Source organism: Lepidochelys kempii, chromosome 17 (genome assembly GCF_965140285.1).
Source record: "Lepidochelys kempii isolate rLepKem1 chromosome 17, rLepKem1.hap1, whole genome shotgun sequence".
Taxonomy (NCBI): Eukaryota; Metazoa; Chordata; order Testudines; family Cheloniidae; genus Lepidochelys; species Lepidochelys kempii.
This window is the reverse complement of record NC_136396.1, coordinates 8731103-8747245: the sequence shown is the minus strand read 5'-3', so window position 1 is coordinate 8747245 and position 16143 is coordinate 8731103. Positions and strand designations below refer to the sequence as shown.

The following is a 16143-nucleotide window of genomic DNA, read 5'->3' as shown; positions in this document are numbered from 1 at the left end:
TTTGCTTAAATATTCATGAAGTTTTATCCAGGATGGCACTAGCTTCCATACAGAGCAGCAATCAAAGCAAATGGAAAGACTTAGCACTTACATGGGGCAGCATGCTCTAGTGCAGCAAGCTGGGACTCAGGAGATCTGCATCATATTCCCGGCACAGCCACTGCTTTGTGGTGTCTGACCTTGGACATCACCTCTGTGCCTCAGTCATCTCATCATCAATAAGCAGAATGGGTGAAGTTTGTGGTTGAAACTTTATGTCTGTGCAAGGTGCTGCCGTTACGGTAAAAAACAGTGGGCATTTTAATTACAAAAAGTGACCAGTTGTGACCACATTCAGCGCTGGACATTTAAGGTGGGGAAAGGAGGGGAGGCCCCCCCACTACTTTGCCAAGGGAAATGCATCTCTTTACAAAGCCCTCCCCCAAATTCCATACCTGGCCCTTGGCCAAAGGGCCCAAAGCAGAGAGAATGCTATTCCAGTTGCAGCCTTAGAAAGAGACCCTGAACTCCTCATACCTCCATTTAAAGAGCAGATAAAGAAAGCAGCAGCGTTTTGCCATTAAGAACTCTACCAACACTGGCTCACGGGACTAGAAGGTCAACAGGGGCCTTTCTTTTCCTGAAGTCTTATTGAAATACTCCCATCCAATGCCCTGTGCATGTGGACAAGGGACCTGCTATGCATACAGCATCAGGCACAAGTGAAGCCAGCACTCCTCAAGTCCCTCTCTGCTCAACACCATGAGGAAAACGCTCTCCTTGGGTTTTATACCACAAGGGGCTTTCTATGCAGATACATAATCTTCTCTTCAGCTCATGCAGACAGCAAGACTTATAGCTGGCCAGCACTGGTCGCTGATGCCCAGATGGTGCTGTTGGCACTGTTTCACTGAAATATCACCTGGTGACTGGCAGTTTTGGATTGATTAGATAGTTAACCTCTAGTTGTCAATCAGTGAAAACAAGGGAGAAGAGGGTTATTTTGGTTGAAGACACAAACATACAGCGAATGCATAAGTGGTAGCCTCGATCCTATACAATTCATGTGGCCTCAAAGGGCCCTATTCCCCCTGGGCACAGCCTGCCTCTCAGCTCACAGCCCATCCACACTCCAATCCACCTCTGGGGCCAGAGGACAGAGTGACAGATTGAATTCCCTCACTGCCATCTCCCACTCCCCACAACGAACTCCAGGTTCCCAGCAGCAACAAATAGGAACAGGGAGGGATTCACGACACCCTGAAGCGCAGGATTGGCCTAAGCAAGGAGGAAAATGACTGGGACTGTATATACAAGTTACTTCACATACGGCCCTACAAAACCTAGACCAGGTGCCTACCAGCATAGAATCAGCAGCTGTAACACCCCATTGTCAACAACAGAAAAAAGCAGTATATGACCATGTACCTAAAGCCTGTACCATAAAGCAGATGGACAAGGGGGTTGAATTAAGCTTGCAGAGGCACCCTAGCATTTCTTAACTTTCAATTGCTTGATTTTTTTTTAAACAATGTTCTTTTAATATCGTTGTGTGGGTGTAATTCAATATATATGTCCCTCTTCACCACAATATCGGAGGCAGAGACAGTGCTAGGCATAAGCAGACTAAGCAAGTGCTTAGGGCCCCAAGCAGCTCAAGGGAGCCACCTCTTCATTATTAGTGTGTGTTGGGGGGGGGGGGGAATATTCCTGCTTAGGGCCCCCAATGGGCCTTAAGCCAGCACTGATCAGAAGGCAATGAAGATAGTGACACTAACATAAAACTGAAGTAATTCCAGGACCGTAATAGTTGCTCCAGCTCTGCACTGGTGTATGACGGACCAGAATCCAAGCCCTAGTTTCAGTTCAGATCCAGTATTTGTAAAATCCTTGCAGTGACAGCATGCATGAGAAACAAAAAGAAAGAAGGATTCTCTTCCCTTTCATAGACCCTTAAGAACTGCAAAAGGAATTTCGCAGCTCCCCATTTACAGGAGGAATGAAAGCAGGGCAGTACCTTTTCTTCCAGGTAGTCTGGCTGTATTGTTGCCAAGAGCAGGTACCCGTACTCCAGTAATGAGCGGCAGCAGGATGTTAAGAATTATAAGACCATTTGGGCCACCTGGAAGGCAGTCAGAATTCAGTCTGCTAACTAGATGAGCTCAACTATGAGTTTTTGATGCTGAAGGTCAGCTCGCTGCTGGATGCAGGATAGGTTTGTCTCTGGAAAGCCGTCAACACATCAGCCCCTTAATGGCATTGATGATTAGTGAAGCACCAAGGGAAAAATTAGATTAGAAAAACAAATGAAAATAATTTAGGAAGTACTGTTTAGTCTTCGTGGAAGAAGCTGCCATATCCAGACTACAGGAAACAATTTGACTTCAATCCAGAAGAAAAGGAGCCCCGGTCTGGAGTACATTAGTGCGGTGGGAGGCCGGGAATAGCAGCCACTTAGCCTTGTCATTCAGCAAACATTAGTGAATTATGAGTGTATTATATGTTGGGTTATGTGCTTTGTGAAATGCCTGGAGGCTTGCTAGAGCTGCACTAAAATGCTATTGGGCGTCTCTGTCAAAATGTAAATTTTTATACCGACTCTGAAATAAAAATAAGATTTCGTGTTCGCCTCCCAGCTACTGAAATCAAATCACAGCCCAAGCCAGAGTTGTAAAATAAGCAAAAATTTCCCTTCCTGTCAAATTAGTTCCCTGATAAAGAAAACAAGTGATATAAATGTGATTTACTTCCTTTTCCTCCTGTCATAAACATTTATGGCTGAGAAGTAACAATGGGTTTAAAAAGGCAGTCACAGCTCTTTGATTTTTTTTGCAGTGCAACCTGCCCTGGAGTAGGGCTTGATATATGTATAAAAAAGGACCGAGCTGCATTCTGCTGACAGGTGTGGGAATTGTTTATAGTAGAGTGAGCGTACACTTATAAATATGTTTGTCTTTATTATATACGTCTTCTCTAGTCACCTCCCCCCAGATGTATACGTATTGTACACATGCAGTTTGTGGAGATAATATCAATGCTATAATTAGAGAGCCATGTGATATGTAAAATTGTATAACCACATTGCCTGCCCACTACTCCATGGTGTTGGGATTTATTCTCATATTCTAAACAGCCCAGCAGCTTCAACAGCCAATTTTTAAAAATCAACCTGTTAGAGAATAGTTTCATCCCCCTTCACCTCAAATTACAGCTGCCCAAGGCATCAAATAGGTTCTCCTGTGATATTTTACTTCTTTCACTACCAATCTTAGTCAGAATCCAGATTGCAGAGGTGTTCGCTTACTTTGTTCTACAAATAACCTAATTTTTATCTAAAATTCAGTAAAGGGGTTAGTTTGGAGGGAAGATTCTGGCTGGTTCTCATTCTACCCAGCATGGTCACTTTGCCTAACCATTATTTTGTATTCAGTGGGACCTTTGGAGATGCAGATCCCTAACTGCGACATTCCTGTGGAGTTCAGCGGAGAAGAAAGAATTCAACGAAGACAAACAATCTGAAGAAAGAATCCTATGCTCTCTCCTACCCATGTTTTTTCCTGCACACCTCTCTCCTCGGAGAGCTAACTTAGCGCTGATGGCGCTATCCATCCATCCTGCACTACAGTGAAGAAGAAACTTATCTAAAGGCAGACTAACACTGACACCAATGGTTCCTCTAAGGCTAATCTCTTGCTTCGGTAGCGCTCTCCCTACAGCAGAGGCACCTTCTCTCATGAAATCACTGGCTGGATTCAGAGGGGTAGCTGTGTTAGTCTGTATTGGCAAAAATAACAAGGAGTCCTTGTGGCACCTAGGAGACTAACAAATGTATCTGGGCATAAGCTTTCATGGGTTAGAACCCACTTCATCAGATGCACGGAGTGAAAATACAGGAGCAGGTATAACTACGTGAAAGGGTGGGGGGTTGCTTTACCAAATGTGAGGTCAGTCTAACAAGATAAATCAATTAACAGCAGGATACCAAGGGAGGAAAAATAACTTTTGAAGTAGTAAGAGAGTGGCCCATTACAGACAGTTGACAAGAAGGTGTGAGTAACAGTAGGGAGAAATTAGTATTGGGGAAATTAAGTTTAGGTTTTGTAATGACCCAACCACTCCCAATCTCTATTCAGGCCTAATCTGATGGTATCCAGTTTGCAAATTAATTCCAGTTCTGCAGCTTCATGTTGGAGTCTGTTTTTGAAGTTTTTTGGTTGAAGAACTGCCACTTTTAGGTCTGTTATTGAGTGACCAGAGAGATTGAAGTGTTTTGCTACTCGTTGTTGAATATTATGATTCCTGATGTCATATTTGTGTCCATTTATTCTTTTACGTAGAGACTGTCCGGTTTGGCCAATGTACATGGCTGGATTGTACTGACAATGCAAATTAACTATTCACTAAACTGATAAGCTTGTCCAGCAGTTCAGAGGATCTGGCTAATAAGGACACCTTTTCCTTGATGAGTCCAGAAAGAAAGGATTTCAAGCAAGAATGGGGTTGGACTAGATGACCTCCTGAGGTCTCTTCCAACCCTATTCTTCTATGATCACCCATTTGTTACATTTTCATACAAGTCCTTCCACGCTTTCTCCCACACTGCTCCACACCCATGGGAAGCACTGTCTTTAAACATCTGCAAAGCTACCTTGTTCTCCTCCTTCAAACTCTCCCTTTCTGTGATGCCTACCAGAAACTTAACAATAGTTAAGCAGCTGGTGTGCAGAGACCACTGCCCATCACACTGACCAATACTGTCTCATTGTTTCCCCATAGGCCCCTGACTATCTGCATTGTATCATTTGTGGTCTCTTCCCTATACTTAGGTGGTAAGCTCCCTGGACCAGGCACTCTATTTGTACAGTGCCTAGCACAGTGGGTCTATGACTAGGGTCTCTAGGTACCCTGGTAATACAAATAATAAATAAGAATATATTTCCTTTAGCTGTCTGTGCTTTCCGCTCCGGTATCTCCAGCATGCATGTGGAGGAAGTGCCTGTACACAAATATTCTGATCCCAGGTCCAGATTTTGGTAGGAGTTCTTGCTGGTATTCTGCTACCTCTAACATCCGTGGCTTTTCCCACTTGGCACACTCCCACCTCCCCTCTTTACGTAGTCAGTACAGAACTATTTGTGGCTACTTGCTGGTGGGAACTACTTACTAATAAATGGAAACTTGCATTTGTTCCCTTCCATATCTGACCCCTTTCAGCACATCTGGAGCATCACGGTTAAGGAGAAACACCCTGCTTGCAGAACTGGAGCCTATGCCGGCGAGACCGCTACGTTATGCCCTCTTCACAAGTACGCTGAAAAAGGCAACTCTTCTAGAACGAAGCCACAGTGTCTTTAGTATCTTTTTCACGTTGTAGTGGGTCTGAACACGGAGTCCAGCTGGGAAATAACTTCTTCCCCCACACCTGCCACTTGAGAGCTCTGCCTCTTAACCCTCAGCATTCCCCGAAGCTATTGCTTCTGCATTTCAGTGGGGTGCTATCCCGTTCCAAATGCTGTGCACTAGGGCAGAGAGATTAATGGAAGATCTCTACAGCATGTTTGGGGGATCAAATAATGAAGGTCAGAGTACAATGGTAAGCAAAAAACGGTCTGACCATTTCTCCCATCCATCTGTTTACTTCTTCCTTTCTTTTCCTTATATCCATCTAGATCTCTCACACTCACTTTCTTTCTCTAACGGCTGGAGCAGACACAAGCCCTTCGCGAATCCTGAAGAGTTTCTTCCAGCCTGCCTGCTAGAGGTGATGTGCCAGCTGCTGGGAGGGTGGGAAGCAGGCAAGAGGCTCATGGCCGCACTCATGTCACTCCACGGTGAGGAAGAAGTGCAGTGTGGGCAAATAGACATGTCACCCTTCCCCCAGTACCCTGAAAGACCAGATCTGCCACTTGGCCTGGAAACCCAAAAAGTCTATTCCCGAACTTGAACCAGTCCCCTCAAATCAATAAACTGCCAGGCTAGCGCAATACAATCCCACCCCAGGCAAACAAAGCCTGTCCCTTAAATCCATCAACTGGTCCTTCAAGTATCATGTTTACTCTCTACATAGCCCCTTGGAATTCTTGGTTATAACCATTTGTAATATTATTGCCTGTAATCAGCATGGTCTTAAAATCCTACTATTCCTGTTGTAATCCATAAGTGGCTTTCTTACCGACAACAGCAGCATGTTTTGGGAATCACAACTCCTTAAACTTGCAGTCCTGCTGTCTACACCAACCCTCAAAATATGCCAGGACCTAGTGGAAATTTCCTTTCCTATCATATCCAAGTTTAAAAAGCTAATAACCTGGCTGAGCACATCCAGTCCTTCTGGCAGCAGGTTAGAGAGAACATAAGAACGGCCAGACGGGTCAGACCCAAGGACCATCTAGCCCAGTGTCCTGTCTTCCGACAGTGGCCAGTGCCAGGCGCCCCAGAGGGAATGAACAGAACAGGTGATCACCAAGTGATCCATCCCCTGTCACCCATTCCAGAGATGTCAGGTGTTTGGGATGTACGGCTCATACTGTGCATCATGCCACAGGGACTGGGAGCCTGCTCAGGATCCTCACCCCGGCATCCTGTTCCATTACAGAATGTGCCTGGGGGCCAATGTACTGAACAGATTTCCAGTTTCCAATCAAAACATCAAAAGAAAACACCGCCCACTAAGTTAAAGTGATGGTGAAAGGTAAATTTGCAAAGAGTTGGGAGGATGGTGGAGGGAATAGCCAGGCAACTGACTTTTAAGAGACACCTTCAAGTAAAATTAGCCCCAAAATTTGGTGGTGTTGGAAAAAACATGTCTAAGAATGGTCCCCAAGATTTAAGAATAGGATTATCATAACCAGGGTTACCATCCTGAAGTGCTGCAAAAGCATAATGGTATTCAGAGTCCTGAGATCCAGGATTGGTCTCCAACCTCCTTACCTCTTGGGGAATAGAACCCACTTCTGGTCAAATCTTGGGGCACTGGCTTGATTGCCCCCAGAAACAGGAGAGACTGGATCTTCTACCTCAAGAGATCCTGCTGAGAAGGGTCCCTGCAGAGGGATGAGAAAGGGGGGAGGAAGGGGTTGGAACTGAATGGAGCATCCTGCTGAAACCACTTCCAGGATCCACTTATCTGATACAACTCCCTGCAAAAGCACAAGAACAAATCCACACAGACACACCCCTGGAACCCCAGCCAGGGGTATTCTATCTGCTACCCAAGATCCATAAACCTGGAAATCCTGGACGCCCCATCATCTCAGGCATTGGCACCCTGACAGCAGGATTGTCTGGCTATGTAGACTCCCTCCTCAGGCCCTACGCTACCAGCACTCCCAGCTGTCTTCAAGACACCACTGACTTCCTGAGGAAACTACAATCCATCGGCGATCTTCCTGAAAACACCATCCTGGCCACTATGGATGTAGAAGCCCTCTACACCAACATTCCACACAAAGATGGACTACAAGCCATTAGGAACAGTATCCCCGATAATGTCACGGCAAACCTGGTGGCTGAACTTTGTCCTCACCCATAACTATTTCACATTTGGGGACAATGTATACCTTCAAATCAGTGGCACTGCTATGGGTACCCGCATGGACCCACAGTATGCCAACATTTTTATGGCTGACTTAGAACAGCGCTTCCTCAGCTCTCGTCCCCTAATGCCCCTACTCTACTTGCGCTACACTGATGACCTCTTCATCATCTGCACCCATGGAAAAGAAGCCCTTGAGGAATTCCACCATGATTTCAACAATTTCCACCCCACCATCAATCTCAGCCTGGACCAGTCCACACAAGAGATCCACTTCCTGGACACTACGGTGCTAATAAGTGCTAATAAACACCACCCTATACCGGAAACCTACTGACGGCTATTCCTACCTACATGCCTCCAGCTTTCATCCAGACCACACCACACGATCCATTGTCTACAGCCAAGCTCTACGATACAACCGCATTTGCTCCAACCCCTCAGACAGAGACAAACACCTACAAGATCTCTATCAAGCATTCTTACAACTACTATACCCACCTGCTGAACTGAAGAAACAGATTGACAGAGCCAGAATAGTACCCAGAAGTCACCTACTACAGGACAGGTCCAACAAAGAAAATAACAGAAAATAACAGAATGCCACTAGCCATCACCTTCAGCCCCCAACTAAAACCTCTCCAATGCATCATCAAGGATCTACAACCTATCCTGAAGGACAACCATCACTCTCACAGATCTTGGGAGACAGGCCAGACCTTGCTTACAGACAGCTCCCCAACCTGAAGCAAATACTCACCAGCAACCACACACCACACAACAGAATCACTAACCCCGGAACCTATCCTTGCAACAAAGCCCGTTACCAACTGTGTCCACATATCTATTCAGGGGACACCATCATAGGGCCTAATCACATCAGCCACGCTATCAGAGGCTCGTTCACTGCACATCTACCAATGTGATATATGCCATCATATGCCAGCAATGCCACTCTGCCATGTACATTGGTCAAACTGGACAGTCTCTACGTGAAAGAATAAATGGACACAAATCAGACATCAAGAATTGTAACATTCAAAAACCAGTCAGAGAACACTTCAATCTCTTTGGTCACTTGATTACAGACCTAAAAGTTGCAATTCTTCAAGAACAACAGACTCTAACGAGAGACGGCTCAATTGGAATTAATTTGCAAACTGGATACAATTAACTTAGGCTTGAATAGAGACTGGGAGTGGATGGGTCATTACACAAAGTAAAACTATTTCTCCTTGTTTATCTCCCCCCCCCCCCACTGTTCCTCAGATGTTCTTGTCAACTGCTGGAAATGGCCCACCTTGATTATTACTACAAAAATTCCCCCCTCCCCCCCGCTTTCCTGCTGGTAATAGCTCACCTTAAGTGATCACTCTCATTACAGTGTGTATGGTAACACCCATTGTTTCATGTTCTCTATGTATATAAATCTCCCTACTGTATTTTCCACTGAATGCATCCGATGAAGTGAGCTGTCGCTCACGAAAGCTTATGCTCAAATAAATTTGTTAGTCTCTGAGGTGCCACGAGTACTCCTTTCTTTTTGCAAATGCAGACTAACACGGCTGCTACTCTGAAACATGCTCCCAGGCAGGTCGGAAACAGGAGAGACGATCCCTGAAGGGTGGTTTCTCACAGCATGTGGTCCAGAGAAAGGGTTGGTTCCTGACCCTTGACCAAGCCAAAATGGTGGTTTGGTCGAAGTCGCTGACTGACGCATGAGAGAGTCGAGGAGGGCCCTTTCTTGGGTGGTCTGGACCTCTTCAGGCCTTGTGTAAGTGTGGTACGGAATTGGCCTGGAATGGTCTGAGATTTACTGAACCACCTTCTCCTTGCAGGCGTGTGTGTCCTGAAAGATCACTGAGCGGCCCTTGAGTCCTTCAGACTATGGAGCAAGGTGTTGGTGTCACTACTGACGAGCTTTGATCCTGCGAAGGGGAGATCCTCAACAGAGTTCTGATCCTCCCTGTGGAAGCCATGAGGCTCTACACATTATGACTGTAGTTGCCAACAAATGTGAAGTCTCTGTCGACTACATAAAGGGCGGCCTGCAGAGAAGCCTTAACAATAATTTGTTCCTCTAAAATAAGGGTCTGAAATTTTTCTCTTTGGTATGTGGCAAGAGATCAATAAAGTCCATGAATTTTCCATTATTCGATAAGTCGTATTTAGTCATTAAGGCTTGGTAGTTTGCACCCGTAAACTGCAGAGCAGCTTTTTCATCCCAGCAAGTCCAGTCATTTGAGTTCCTTGTTGGGATGGAGAAAGGGAGACAACTTGCTGTGAGTTTGCCACGATACTTTATTGATGGCATCCACCGCCAAAGAACTGGGAGTAGGCTGGAAGAAAAAGTACTCCAGGCCCTTCACTGGAATGTAGTATTTTTGTCTGCCCTCTTGTATGGGCGAGATGGTGGTAGGCATCTGCCAAACAGCGTGTGCTGGAGACAGCAGCTCCTCACTGATGGGCAGGGCAGTTTTACCCTGGGGGACAGAGTATATAATGTCCTCCAGGAGTGTGTTGAGCCTCCTGATTTTCCTCCAGAGGAATCTGGAGTGATCCACAATTCTTCTAACCAGGTCCTGGAAGGGTATGAAGTCAGCAGCATAAGTCATAGTCGGGAGGTACGACGGCCTCATCGGGAGAGGATGACGACAGTGGTGTCTCTTCCTCAGCTACCAGCTCATCTTTATCAGCAGTCTCCTCTTGGGGTAGAGGGACCTGCAGTACCAGAGGCTGTTGTAGAGGGTCCTGCCGTACCAGGGGGTTTAGGTCAGTATGTGGCCTTTTGTAGACCAGCTCCCTATAACAGTCATCATAAGGGGCCCAAATGCCTACTGTGGTGGTCCATAGGGGAAGGGAGTAGGGCCCTAGGCTTGCTCTGGCCAGGATTGGTGAGGGCACCTGTTGATTGTGGACAGATTCTCCTCCTCAAGAAACACCTCCAGAGAGTTGAGAAGCAGAGAGGCAGAATTCTGGACAAAGATGTCCAATGATGTCTTCTCTGTAGCAGCCAAAGGCGGGAGCCCTTGGTGTCGGTATTGGGGCTGGAATTGGTACCAGAGTGCAAGGAGGAGCGGGCAGGCAGTCAGGCTGGTACTTGCACTGTGCTGGGGGTAGTGCAGATGGAGGCTCCAGATCCAGGCAGGACTGAAGAAGGGCCCCTACTGGTACCCCTTAGGAGGGGAGAGCCTGGTTCCTTCATGACCCAGAGGTCCTTGTGCAAGATGAACAAGGCTGGTACCAGGGAGTGCTTCATCATAGCCTGAAAAGGCACTGGAGATGGTATGAAGGTGTGGCCCATGCACCCCATAGGAATGCATGCCAAGGGGGATTGAGCTGAGGTATGAATAGAATGGTCCTGTGGCTGTGACCCAAGGAGGAAGGTACTGCAGTTGATGTGGACTTCTTAGGAAAGTCTTTACTTCCAGAACCCTTCTTGCATCTACAGGACTACTCTTCTGGCACCAACTTTGAGCAGACTGGTGCTTGCTAGATGACCCCTTGGTGCATGAGCTGTGGTTTTCTGGATGGGTACTGGCACCTGCAAAAGCTCTGGCAACACCCATACAGGAGCACAAGTTCTGAACTCAGGGGCAACTTCATCCTTCTTCCTGGAGTCTCTCTGGGGAATGAGGTCTCTCTCTCAGAATGCTTCGATTCCAAAGCAGCCCCATCATCTTTGCTTGCTAAAGTTAAAGGCACCAGCACAGCTTGAGAAGCTGAGGCCGATGTATGGGGGAGATTGGGACCTGGCAGATCTCAGAGAATGCTCCATAAGAGCAAGCATCTGCCTATCCTCCCTCAGTTTGCAAGCTCTGCTCTTAAAGCTTCTGCAGACCTTGCCCACAGGTGGGACTCTCTGAGGCAGTTGGAATGCCTGTCAATGAGGGGGAAAAGACCTGTGGCAGATATCACAAGGCTCAAAGCCTGGAGTCCTTGGCATAGCCCAATGGGGAAAGTTGGGGATAGAATAGCTGAGGGCAATGAAAAAGAAGTTTGAGGAGGGAAACCCTGCTCCTCCAAAAGCACAAGTGTGCTTAAAGGGAATAAAACAAAATTCAAACTAAATTAAGTAAAACTAAAAGAATAGTAGCTCCCAATGTAGCGGGCACCACTGAACTGTCTCGACCTGAGGGTGGCTGAGGATGAACTGGAATGGCAGTAGGTTTCCGCTTGCCTCTGGCCCTTGTATAGGAGCATGAGGAGGTGTAGTGTGCAGGTATGGACTTGCGGACACTACTAGCTAAGATCTCCAATCGAGAGCACTTGGGCACGCACACATCTTTCACTGGAACACTCATAGGGACATATAATCAAAGAAGAACTGCACATTGCACTTGAGAGGATAGTGGTGAGTTGATCAGGTCAGCTGATCAGGTGGGTTGGAGCTGCACGCTGGGGCCCAGCACAGATTCTTCCCAGTGATCATCGATAACCAGTGGAAAAAACTTTGCCAAATTCCATAGATTTTTTTGGTCTGATTCTGTGGAAGTTTTGGGAGTATTTGTGGGATTTTGGAGGGGCACAAGATCTCAGAACTCAGAGTAAATTATGTGTCTCTATGGAATAGAGTTGGGTAAAATGAATTTTCACTCATTCTTGTCTGTTATTAAATCCTACTTCACCTCTAAGATCTTTCATTCCCCCTCTCAGATCCTCCAGTACCCACAGGTGGCAGCTCTCCCTTACCTATCTCAGAGGACTATACTAGAAAATAGTTAAATATGCTCTTCTCTTTAAAACCGGCTGCCTTCTCTGTGTGAGGAGTCCCTTACATTAGTTGGAGAGCTGTGACATTTAACCCTCCAATCATCAATAATCTCCAGAGTTAACAACCCCAAGCAATGAACAGGGCCCCTGTTCACTCTTCTCAGAGTTCACATTTCATAGTCTGTCTGCAGACTTGGGAAGACAGCACTTCATTGGGTCACAACTGGAAAGTTTACCTCGCAACCATCAGAAGCAGATGGCAGAACTCCTGTCTCCCCGTCGCCTGCTCTAACCAAGGGAGCACAATGTCCATCCTTCAATACACTACTTCACTTGCCTTACAGGAGAGGCCATTGCCAAGTGTAACGTGTTTGTGTGATAAGGGCTTACGGTAAACTGGTGTTTTTGAAAGACTGAGTGTAGGAATTAGAGTACAGAAAAGCCCATTAAAATCTGGAAGATCATGTGATTTTATTCCTATCTTTGAAAAACCCAAACACATATGTGCTACGGCAAAAATGGATTCTGAAAGATGATTAAGTAAGCTACGTAAAAACCACAGTACTATTGTTGAACCTGATAGCAAGGTCAGTGGTCAAGTACAGAACCTTATAGGTTTGGGGGATTTTTTAAAATTCTATTCCACTCTTTGTTCTTGTGCAAGATTATTGCCCATTAAGCAAATGGATTAATCTAGGAAGCTGACCTGACATCTCTCCAAATCTGATTTCCAAGATCTTCTCAGCAGAAAGCTCCAGGGTAGGCCACCAGCCTTAACAGGGCTGCTGTTCTGATATAAGATAGCAACTCCTTCTCCTAACCCACAGGATGAAGGGAAGGGAAAAATAAAGACCTATCAGAGCAGAGGAAAAGAGACACTGCCCCTGTATTGTGGTATTTCAGAGCTGAATTCTGCTGGGCCCAGCTCTGCAAGGAAAGGTTAGCCACTTGCCTCACATTTTCTAAAGCATGACTTTCGGCAGCCTTTCCCCACACTCCCAAGCTAGAAGAACAAAAGACATTATCTCAAATTGCATTAGCCATATGAAAATATTTTTACTATACTGCCTTATTAATCTGCAACACACACAAGCACCCTCTGCTGTCTGGATGGAGATATGTTCCCCAGACTTCTCAAGGTTGCTGTTTGGCAGCAGAAACCCAGCCAGCATTTATTAATTATGAGCTTAAGCTTTCATGGATATTTTCCAGGGCCTCGTTATTAATAAGAATAATAAAATAGTGAGTGTTTTTAAAGCTCATTTGTTCTACAGCATATTGATTACAGAAGACTCTGCAGTGCACAGACAGAGCAACTGCAAGCATTGCACATGACACCCTCTGTATTGTGCTCATTTAGCAGCTGTAATTTGGCCTGATTATTTGCCAAGGGCATTTAATTTTTTAGATAAACTTTCAACTTAAAGTTTTCTGAACAACTACAGACTCACAAACCTGATGAAAATGAAGTACCAGCCTTCTCCAACGGCCCTACCAACAACTGCCGCCTTCAATTTGAAAGTGCATAAAAGGGAATACTTTTGTTTTAAGATAGTGTTTCAATGATTCTTTATAGAGAGAGTGGCAAGTGCATTTCACCTGTGGAACTCACTGAGACATGATATTGTTGGGGCAAACAGACATTTATATTAGTATGTATAGCAACTAAATCTGCAGCTGCACCAGCATGAAGGGCTACTCTCAACTCTCTGCTTCAAGGAATAAAATGATCACCCAAAGGGACTATTAACACAGATTTCCTCCTGATTCCTGCCACCATTTGAATCAGGCCTTGTCTATACTCAAAAGTTTTGCTGTTTTAACCCTGTCAGCATAATTAAAAAGGGCAACCCTCTCCCCCTTCCACAGAGAAGACACAGTAATATCAGTTAAAAAAAATGCTTAGACCAGTATAGCTTATTTCTGTTCAGTAAATTAAGTGTCTCATACTAGTATAACTGCATCTACACTAAGGCTTTTATCAGCATGTGTATGCCTGTTAAAAAAAAATTACACCCCTTCTCAACATAGTTATGCCAGTAAAACTTTTTACATTTAGACCAGACCTAGGAGGAGACACACACATAACCCACAAAATGGACTGAAAAAACATACAACCAACAAACCAGGTAGTACTTGGCAAAAACACATCTGAGAGAGCAGTGATCTATATAATACCACACACACGTTGACGCAGGAGATCACTCAGGTGAATGACAATAGGATATGAAAACTTTGACCTCCATTTTAAATCACTGGTTCAAATACAGACTAGATGAGTACTGATTTCAGACCTTCCTAGAATGGTTAAAGTACTGAAATACGAAGAGGAAAGTTCTTACCATTTCCCCCATGCCTTGCCAGCCTTTGATTTAATTCCATTGGCTTTGGTGTGAGCTGTAGATGCTTGGCACCTCTCATGACCTGGTCCTGGATACTGGCCTAATCCAAACTCAGATTTGGACCCAGAGTTGGTGGGGCTTTTGGACAAAGTGTTACGGTTCTGGTCCACGTCTAGTAATGACAGAGTTAGTCATCTGGCAGCTTTGTAGTGGCCAGTGTGCGAGAGGAGTCATTCAGTTGGCATCCATAACATTACTTCTAAACCACAGACCTTGTCAGCCAGATTCATAAAGATTTTTATTGCTTCCTCTATGGCTACATGAATTTGGCTGTTGTGAAGGCAACGCTGGAAACCCTGAAGCCCTATATTTCTCTACAGAACCGGTTCAACAGGAAACTTCCCCCATACTGCCCGTGGCTTTATAATGTCACCAAACCAACCATTCATACTGATGCCCATCTGGGCAATGAACATCAATGAGTGGTCCTATATATGTTATTACCCTAGATTTTTCATCTCAGCAGCCAAATACTGTAGTGATAACATGCAAGGATATTAATTCTGTGTTCAAACATATGAGGAATCTATAGTAGTCTTTAAATCTAAAGAACACATGGTATGTGCTTTTTGGTTACAAGGTAATGTCAAGTCCTGTAAGTAGAGAGATGCTTGTAATAAGTTAGCCATCTGCAAAGGGCACTAATACTTGACCTCGTTTTTAAATCAGCATAAAAGTGATTTCTCTGCTATTTACCTCTAGTGCAGTGAACAGTAATTAGCTGCAGATAAGGATCCAACAGGATGAAGGCTGGTGTCCAACACTTGAATCTACTTCTTGCTAATTTCTTGTCTGCAGAGGGAACAAAAAAACAAAAATTTCTTTTCAGTGTCTATGAAAAATCTTCTTGAAGCCATTTTGTCTCTGCTCCCTTGAAAGGAAAGCACTTATTCAAGACTTCACAAAAAGAAAAACCCTTTGTACAAAGGGCCCTGGGTTTGTTTTCTTTTATGGTAACAGCAGCTGTGCCACTCAGACACTGCTATTTTGCCGTGAACCCACAGATGCTTTGTCTTGCTGTCACCCGAGCATGCCCATGAAAAGGGCTGGCCTCGTTAAGTCTTTTTCAGTTAAAAAAAAAAGTTTACCAGCACACACATCTTTTTTGACGATCGAGTTCCAACCTCAAAAAACATATGCAGGAACTTCGTTTTTTCCCCCCCTAACACCTGCTTTACCATCTTCTGCACAGATCACAGAACTATGTACATGTTTTTAACAGTATGGCATAAGACACTATACTACTTACTGTCATGGAGTAGTTTAAGACTAACTCTAAAGGGACCAGAGCTTTACTGCCAGATGTGGGGTAGGGGGCAAAGGACACTAGGGTTTGGTCCGTTGAGTAGGAACGAGAAGATCTATACTAATGGAATGTGTAACTGCACAATCTGCTTATGCAAAGAAGAATGAAAGATTGTCCTAGATTCGGTCTATTTATCACAAATACACACACACCCTCACACTCCTCAACAAAATTTTGGTGGTTCAGAGTACAGGCAAGTCCAAACTGGA

The 16143-nt window shown here is 45.1% G+C and overlaps 1 long non-coding RNA gene across 1 annotated transcript in view; it reads right to left on the bottom strand.

The window, feature by feature from the left end:
* The window catches only part of LOC144929526 (uncharacterized), a 116629-nt gene that overhangs the window by 5676 nt on the left and 94810 nt on the right, over nucleotides 1–16143 (bottom strand). Inside the window, exon 2 of the long non-coding RNA XR_013634791.1 lies at nucleotides 15325–15420. This is a non-coding gene — a long non-coding RNA (uncharacterized LOC144929526). The remainder of the gene's footprint in view (nucleotides 1–15324; nucleotides 15421–16143) is intronic.